Source organism: Microcebus murinus, chromosome 1 (assembly GCF_040939455.1).
Source record: "Microcebus murinus isolate Inina chromosome 1, M.murinus_Inina_mat1.0, whole genome shotgun sequence".
Taxonomy (NCBI): Eukaryota; Metazoa; Chordata; class Mammalia; order Primates; family Cheirogaleidae; genus Microcebus; species Microcebus murinus.
Window position 1 is genome coordinate 64,594,765 of NC_134104.1, and position 9,167 is coordinate 64,603,931.

The following is a 9,167-nucleotide window of genomic DNA, read 5'->3' on the forward strand; positions in this document are numbered from 1 at the left end:
AATACACTCTTTTCAAAGATTTTAATATACCTAACTTTACATTTTATTGTTTGAACAGGTATTACATTTAAGTTCGGTTTGTTCCAGGTGGGAGCCCGAAAAGTATGTATAGGACAGAATGTGGTTAATGCAAAAATTAAGATTGTAAAACAATAGCCGCAGGAGTCTGGGGAGTCCCCAGACTTTGTAGATCTGGCAGAGGGCTGCAGCCAGCATTCCTTCCCCCTCCCTCCCTGATGGAGACCAAGGCTACCCCTCCCTAGCTCTCCTGATGAGGACACCATCTATACAATTCCCAGGCTGACCAGTCGGAGACAACTCAGAGAATTCTTTAGAATGTCTGGATTCTGCTGCATCTGGGTTTCAAGTTTCTCCTTAAAGGCCAGGCCTCTCTGTACGAAGCCGTAAGCAGGCCTGAAAACAAAGAATTGGAATCAGCCGACAGTTAGGAAACGGCTTTCCAGGAAACAAGACTTACTAAAAAGAACCCCCACTCTAGGGCTATGGGACCTCACCAAAGACTTTAACCTGTTTGTTTGTACATGAGAAGAAAAAAGTGGCTCTGGGGGGTTTTGACTCAAACTGTGGGCACATGGCAGAGACCAGTGGCTTACTTGTCAAAACAATTAGATCCGGTTGCAGCAGGATGGCCACCTTGCCTCTGCGAGCTGGCGGCCACCGTCCTGCTAGTCAAGGAAGCAGACAAACTCACTTGGCCAGAACCTCCGTGCGTGAGTCCCTCATACAGTAATATCTCTAATGAATACCTCAGGGCACCAGTGGCTCTCAAGCAACCTGCTAGCACAATACCAAGGACTACTATGCGAAAATCGCAGGTCATCCTAAAGACTGTGGGGACCTTGAATCCTGCCACCTTCCTACCCACCGAGCCAGGGCCCCCAGACCATGATTGCACCAAGGCAATTGAGGAGCTCTATGCCAGCCAGCCAGATCTGAAAGACAGTTCTCTACCAGCGCCAGACTTAGAACTCTACACGGATGGCAGTAGTTTTATCCAGAATGGGAAACGACTGGTGGGCTTCACAGTCACCACAGTCAATGTGGTCGTCATGTCAGCCCCCTTGCCCCAAGGGTGGTCGGCACAAAGGGCGGAGCTATGGGCCCTCATCCAAGCCCTCAGACATGCCCAGGGTAAGAAGGCAAACATATACACAGACTCTAAGTATGCCTTTGCCACAATACATATCCACGGGGCAATATACAGGGAGAGGGGACTGCTGACTGCAGGTGGAAAGGAGATCAAAAATAGGGATGAAATCCTCCAACTGCTGGAGGCAGTTTGGGAGCCAAAAGAAACTGGGGTCATCCACTGTCGAGAGCACCAAAAGGGCACAGATCCAATTGCCACCGGCAAGCGCCTGGCAGACCAAGCAGCCAAAAATGCAGCCACCCGAGGATATTCAGAGGATAACACTCCAACCCAGTGCCAAATCTTGTTGGCACCCAAGTGGCCTGAAGAACCAAAATATACCCCAGAAGAGAACCAGTGGGCAGAGCAGGAGAAGGCCAAGAAGGACGCAGACAGGTGGTGGCACCTATGGAACCATAACATCTTTATCCCCAATAAATTAGCATACTCCACTATCTCCTGACATCACATCACAATCTGACTCACTTAGGAAAAACAGCTCTTGTGTGGCTACTCGCCGGGTACTACTACATCGCCAAACTTCCGTCCATTGCCGCAGCAGTCAGCGCCCGCTGCCAGACCTGTGCTAAAAACAACGCAGCGGTCAGGCCAAGACCCACCCCAGGAACTCAGTACACTGGAAACTCTCCGTTCGAGGGTGTGGAAATTGATTTCACAGAAGTAAAACCACGTCAGGACTATAAATACCTGCTAGGTGTGATATACACCTTCTCAGGCTGGGTAGAGGCAGTCCCCACCTGGACTGAAAAGGCTAGGGAAGTGGAGAAGTTTCTATTGAGAGAAATCACCCCCAGGTATGGTCTGCCACTCTCCTTTGGCAGTGACAACGGACCAAGCTTCACTGCAGAGGTCATGCAAACTCTCACCAAGGCACTAGGAATCAAATGGAAACTACATACAGCCCACAGGTCACAAAGCTCAGGGAAAGTAGAACGCATGAACCAGACCCTCAAGACCACTCTAGAGAAGCTAGGTCAGGAAACACCATTACCCTGAGTAGACATGCTAAGCCTAGTCCTGTTCAGAGTCAGGTGCACACCGGGGCCCACAGGATATTCACCCTTTGAAATCCTGTTCGGTAGACCTCCCCCACTCATCAAGCAATTAAGGGGAGACATTAGACAACTAGGAGAATTGAATATAAACACACACCTCCAAGTCTTAGCCAAAACTATGCACCGTATCCACCACACCATCCTAGAAAAACCCCTATCGCCTTGGGTCTCCCTGTCTACCCTCACCAACCTGGGGATCTAGTCTGTGTAAAGACTGGAAAAGAACACTCTTAGAGCCCACCTGGAAGGGTCCCCATACTGTGATACTAGTTACTCCCACTGCTGCTCAAGTTGCAGGTATCACTCTGTGGATCCTTCACTCCCGGGTGAAAAAGGCTGAACCAGACAAAGAAACTTATCTTTGGACTGCACATCAGGACCAGCAGAACCCACTAAAGATCCAGCTTAACTGTCTCCCACACTCAGGACTGAACAGGAGTAAATGGGACCACTGGCCCTGGCCCTCACTGGGGTTATAGTGACCTTACTGGGAATTGGACTCTTTTCAGTAGCTCCGGGAGATTGGACTGTACTGCAGAGGGCGTCTCTAACTGTGGTATCCTGGCTCATTATAGGATGTCTACTTCTGCCTCAGTCCCTACCCTCCTCCTGGTTGGGGCACTAGCCCTAACAACTATAGCAGAGAAACCCTGCCCTGAGGCCTGTTATGCTAGGACTTGAATTCCCTGCACTAACAGGATTACTCGAGGCTTCTGGACCTCGAGTGTTTTAGTCAGGCTCAGGTATGCCACAGCGGGGGGAAAGAAATACTGGACTGACATCATTACAGGTGATTTCAAATCTGTATGGCCCCAGAAGGCAAATCAGCTTGTTGGACTTACTACACCCATTGAGGAATGTCTGATGGGGGAGGAGTCCAAGACCAGGCTAGAATCCAACAGGTTGAAGACACAAAGGCTCAACTAATTAAGATAGCCTCAGTAACAGAGTCAACTTATAAGAGGCCAGATCTTACTGGCATACGAAAGATCACTGAACCCCTGGGAACCTCTCCCCTAATAACCCAGTTTCTCAATATGACCTTCCAGGCCCTACCCAACCATACTTCATGTTGGGTCTGTTTACCCCTCCAGACCTGGAGGCACAGGGACCTCTATATCGGGGTCCCTGTGCCTCTAGGCTGGAACTCCAGCATCTTGATCCCAGGCCGAAACAAAACATCCCTAGTGGGCCCAGTAGAATACAATGTCCGCTTAGCCATAACTTCCCACCTGAATACCACCTGCATTCCTAATGCAGGAGAGGATAAAATGTTGGGATTCATAGGTAAACTCTGCACAAATAACCAAACCTTACCCAGTAATGCCCCTGCCACCTGCTCCCGGGATGGCGTATTCTTTCTTTGTGGAGACATTGCTTACCTCTGCCTCCCAGGAAACTGGACTGGGACCTGCACCCAGATCTGCCTCACCCCAGATGTTTCTATCTTTGAAACCCAACAACTGGCAGCTACACTAAGCCCCCACCCAAACACCTGGAAAAGACGGGCCTTACTAGCATCGATCCTCATAGGGAGAGGAATTGCTGCTGGGATAGGAGCAGGAGTAGGTGGCCTAGGAACATCCCTGAGCATCTAGCACAGGTTATCCCAACAACTAAATGAAGACATGGAACGAGTAGCAGATTCCCTACTGTCCCCCCAGAGTCAACTGAGCTCATTAGTAGCAGTAACCTTACAGAATAGACGGGCCTTAGACCTACTCACTGCTGAAAAGAGAGGCCTATATATTCCTAGAGGAAGAGTGCTGCTACTATATAAACCAGACAGGAGTAACAACCACCAAAGTCAGGGAGCTAAGAAAAACAAATCCAGAAGAGAAACAAGGAATTAGAACGAACCTGGGGTTTCAACTCAGGACAATGGACTTCATGGCTACTACCTCTGTCTGTGCCACCAATAACCATTCTCCTCCTTGTCACTGTAGGTCCCTGCATAATGAGTGCGATTATAAAATTCGTAGAGACAACTGTAACCCAGAGAGCAACAGCTCATAAAATGGCCTTAGGAGGCTATCACCCACTGGAAAATGATGCCCTATAATAGACATATAAGGACATCAAAGGGGGGGATGATAAGGAAGACCCCCATCTATTACCTGGTGCGTCAACCACCTGAGACCCACACCCATCGGAAGACCTTCAGCAACATAATACTAACCTTTTTGTTACCAGGCACATCAACATGATACTAACCTGGCACATTAGCCACCTAAGACTGCCCCCCTTGGATAACCCCAACCTAATAAAAGTGGGAAAAATTGGGTGGATGGGGCTCAGGATTTGGTGGCGAGACCCTTCTGAGCCCACCAGCAAATAAACCTCGATTCTCCACCTCTCTGTGTGTCGCTCGGTTTGTCCACGGAACCACCCGCTATAACACTTGCTGTAACAGAGGAGCTCTAATTAATTGGCTTACATTAAATATTTCATTGAAACAAAATAGAAAGCAACTTGTGAGTAACAGAAAGAGATGTAAAGTGGCAATGAGTGTGGAAATACATTTTTGGTAAAAAAGGATCTTGCATAAAATTTTTTGTCCTAAATAACTGGTTATTTAAAAAATAAAAAAGTTAGGACAAAACAGAAAGTTTTAGATATATTTGATAGATGGTCAATGCAGGTTGAAATAAAGTTTATAAAGGAAATTATTTTAAAAATTTACTCTGGGAGGCCGAGGCGGGCAGATTGCTCGAGGTCAGGAGTTCGAAACCAGCCTGAGCAAGAGCGAGACCCCATCTCTACTATAAATAGAAATTAATTGGCCAACTAATATATATATATAGAAAAAATTAGCTGAGCATGGTGGCGCATTCCTATAGTCCCAGCTACCTGGGAGGCTGAGGCAGGATTGCGTGAGCCCAGGAGTTTGAGGTTGCTGTGAGCTAGGCTGACGCCACGGCACTCACTCTAGCCTGGACAACAAAGTGAGACTCTGTCTCAAAAAAAAAAAACAAAAAAATTAATATATAATAAAACAAAGTTTTCTTAAAATATTAATTCATTCTTATAAATATCTGCCCCAAGACTGTGTGAAATTCCTGAAGTTCTAGCAAGCCTTAATATATATTATCAATAATAATTACATATACTAAATTATGTGTCACAAAAATAACCAAATCTCCTTTATGTCTGTAACCAAGACTATTGTGAAATCTGTACCATCTATGGATGGTTGTTGTTTTGCTCCGATTCTTCTTAGACAACAGTTTATAATCAACTGCAGTCCAAGATTTACTCCTTTGGAAAATGTCATAGAAATAACTAAAATTTTTATGACTTTTTATTTAAAACATTATTAATTCTCGTACTTTACTTTCCAAAGCCATTGAAGTAGTATTAAGTAAATAACTAAGTTATCTCCAGGATTTAAACTATTAATTTCACCTGACCCAAACTTATTCCTCCTCCCTAGGCCTAAGGGCTCTTAGAAAAGAGACAGACATATGAGATATAAAAGCTGATTTCAGGAGATAAAAAGTCCTAGGTTCCTTTGGTTCCCTAGTCCTTCTCCACCACTTAGCACCTACCTGCCAGCAGGAAAACTCACTGGAAGGCTTCTTAAAGGGACCGCGGCACTTACAGCCTAGAGACTAGATTTTACTCAAGGATTTCCCAGAATAAATAAACTTCCTTCAACATTTTAAATAAGTCTCTCGCTAATTCCACTACTACAGCTAAGTTTCTAGAAATCCCGTCAGAGAGTCATCTCTCAGGACTCAAACCTACAGGCCCTCTAGAACCCGCTTCCATCCAAGGCAAACTCCCTGAAAGTCCAGCCCATCAAGGATACCAGACTCCAATAACATGCTGTGGTATATCCTGTCAACAGAAAAAAAAGACCAAACTCTGTAAAACAATTTTAAAGAGATATACTCTGAGCCAAATTTGAGGACCATGACCCGAAGCCACACCCAAGAAGCCTTGAGCAAGTGGACTCTGCTGTGGCTGGGTTTCAGTTTGGTTTTATACATTTCAGGGAGACAGGGGTTACAGGTAAAGTCATAAATCAACATGTGGGAGGCATACATTGGTTTGGCCTGAAAAGGTGGGCCATCTCAAAGGAGGGGGAGACTTATAGGTTATAGGTGGGTTTAAAGATTCTCTGACTTGTAATTGGTTAAAGACAGGAAGCTTTGTCTAAAGGCTTAGAATGCTTTAACAGTAGGAGCTGTTTCTCACCAGCCATAGATTTGTTGTGTAAATTGAGGACCTGCAGGTTTGTCTAGCATACTCTTAGGCCTGTTAATGGGTTACAAAGGATGTCCCAAGAAGGGAGGGCGGCATGATAAGGCATGTCTGATCTTCCTATTGGTAGGCAATTTAGTTTTGGGATATTCCTTTGGCCACAAGGGGGTCCATTCAGTCAGCCAGTGCGGGGGTGAGCCTTAAAATTTTATTTTAGTTCACAATCTGACTCCTTACTGTGCTTTGCCTCCTCTTTATATTTCTGGTGTCACTCTATGAATGCTTCTCCAGGCCAACTTACATACCAGGCTGGTCAGTCCTTTGCCTACACAGGAAACCCTAATCATAATAAACTTACTTTCCATTTCCCCACTATGGGCGCTCTATGATATCTCTGTCTGTCTGCAGTGCACAAAATTTCTCTACCTTCTCAAAACTATGAGTTCTTCTCACTATGCGTGATCAAAAACTCTTAACCTAAGGCCCCTAGTGGCTCTACTTTCAACTTTCATTTTCAAGCCCTACATTCTCCACTATCTAGTCAAATTCAGTTCCTATTTCTCTCCAGTAAAACCCTATCCTACCTCTATTCCAACTTTAAGACCATCTGTTTTCAACCCCCTCCCTTTTAATAAATCAACTTCATAAAAAGATCTCTACACCCCTCCTCAGCTTGAAGAAACTACAGAAGAAAGATCTCTGCCCATTTTCCCAACTTCTGAGTTCATTTTACATAAAAATTTAATTTTAACAACCAAAAAGGGGGATGTTAGGATGGCCTTAAATCTTCCAATTTTCTAATGACAGCTAAAAATTAATTCTGAGCTCTCCTTACTCTTTACTATCCCTCTCCCAAACTAACAAGCAAACTGCTGGGACTCTGTTGTCACAAATACCTAAAAGAGCCCAGAAAAGAAATGTAAACCTTTCACTTTTCATTTCCACAGCTCACTGCTTTTAGAATTTGTTTTACAGCCTTGAGGAGTTCCTGAAAAGCAGACTGCAGAGGTGTAAACTCCAGGCCTTTCTTTCCTGCCTAAAACTAAATCTCAGGGACAAAAATCATACACATCCTGTGCAATGGGCCTGAGTACATTTCAAAAAGACGACCAAATCTCCAGGAACAGAAAAACAAGCAGTCAGAAAGACAAAGATGCCCGTTTCCTAATCTTTCTAATTTTTAATTTTTACCCTTTTCCCACACCTTACCCTTCCTTTTCTTATATATATAAAATAAAAAGTGTGAAATGTTAGGTTTATTCCAGGTGGGAACCTGCAAAGTATGTATGGGACAGAATGTGGTTAATGCAAAACTTAGGCTTGTAAAACAATAGCTGCAGGAGTTTGGGGAGTCCCTGGACTTTGTAGATCTGATGCCTACAGCCAGCATTCCTTCCCCCTCCCTCCCTGATAGAGACCAAGGCTACCCCTCCCTAGCGCTCCTGATAAGGACAAGGCCAGAACAGAAGGGTGGATGCGACTGGGGCAAAGGTGTCATAGGAGTTGGTTGTTTGAAGAATTTACTACAAACAGCTGTTTTGCCCACCATCCTCTGCTGCACATAGCAGGAAGCAATTCTTCACCTGCCAGTTTGGCCCAGAAACAAAGAACTGAACAGGGCAGGTGGGAGGGAGTAGGCTATCCCCATGTATAAAAACCCTCACTAAACCCCATTCTGTGCTGATTCTCTTTTCAGACTCCACACAGGTGAATAAACCAGCCGTGTTGCTCTCACATAGCCTGTGGGTGAAATGTGTCCTTTCGGCCATTCATTCACCCTTTCAATTCACACGGTTCAAATTTTAAAAGTGTAAAAGGCTCACTCCTACCTCCCTATGTTCACCTCCCAAAGGCAATCAGTGCTTCTCCTATATCCTTCCAGAGGCATCTTCACACAAAAGGTAGCAGCTTATATTAACTCTTCTCTATCTTTTCCATTTAATGTATCCTAGAGATCTTTTCATATTAGCACATAGAGAGGTTCCCCATTTTTATACATGCCATTATTTAACTGTTAGTCCCCCTACTTATGGATATTTAAGGAGTTCCCAATCTTTTGCTATTGTAAATAAGGCTGAAAAGAACAACTTTGTACATAGGTCACTTCACACAGGGGCTAATGTATCAATGGGACAAATTCCTAAAAGTGGAACTGCAGAACCATAAAGCATATGCAGTTACAATTCCAATAGTACTGTCAAATTGCTTGATATAAAGACTGATCCATTTCCAGTCTTATCTGCCACATGCAAAAGACTTATCCTGGCCTCTCTGCCTCCATTTATTCCTGCTTGGAAATGTGTCCTCCACATCCTTGTCAGCATCACCTTTCTAAAATGCAAATCTGCCATGGCACTGTCTTCCACTGCTTACGACCCTTCAATTTCTCTTCACTGCTCTTCAAGCCCTTTGACCATCGAAACCTGTGCTGTCCAAGGTGGACTGTTAACCACATGTAGCTACTGAGCACCTGACTTGTGCCTAGTCACAGCTGAGATGTGATGTAAGTGTAAGAAAAACACTGGATCGCATAGGCTTAGTATGATAAAAAGAATGTAAAGTATCTCATTCATGCTGAAATGATTAAGTTTTGGCTACATTAAGTTAAATAAACATCATTAAGATTAATTTCACCTGTTTCTTTAGAGTTTCTAAGATACGGCTACAAAAAATTTTAGAATTAACATGCAGACTCTTCGTTATATTTCTATTGGACAGCAACATCTAGGTGGGCC

General features: G+C 44.5%; 1 protein-coding gene across 4 annotated transcripts in view; it reads right to left on the reverse strand.

The window, feature by feature from the left end:
- PARP9 (poly(ADP-ribose) polymerase family member 9) overlaps positions 1-9,167 on the reverse strand; it is a 46,487-nt gene that overhangs the window by 36,523 nt on the left and 797 nt on the right. The window lies entirely within an intron of this gene.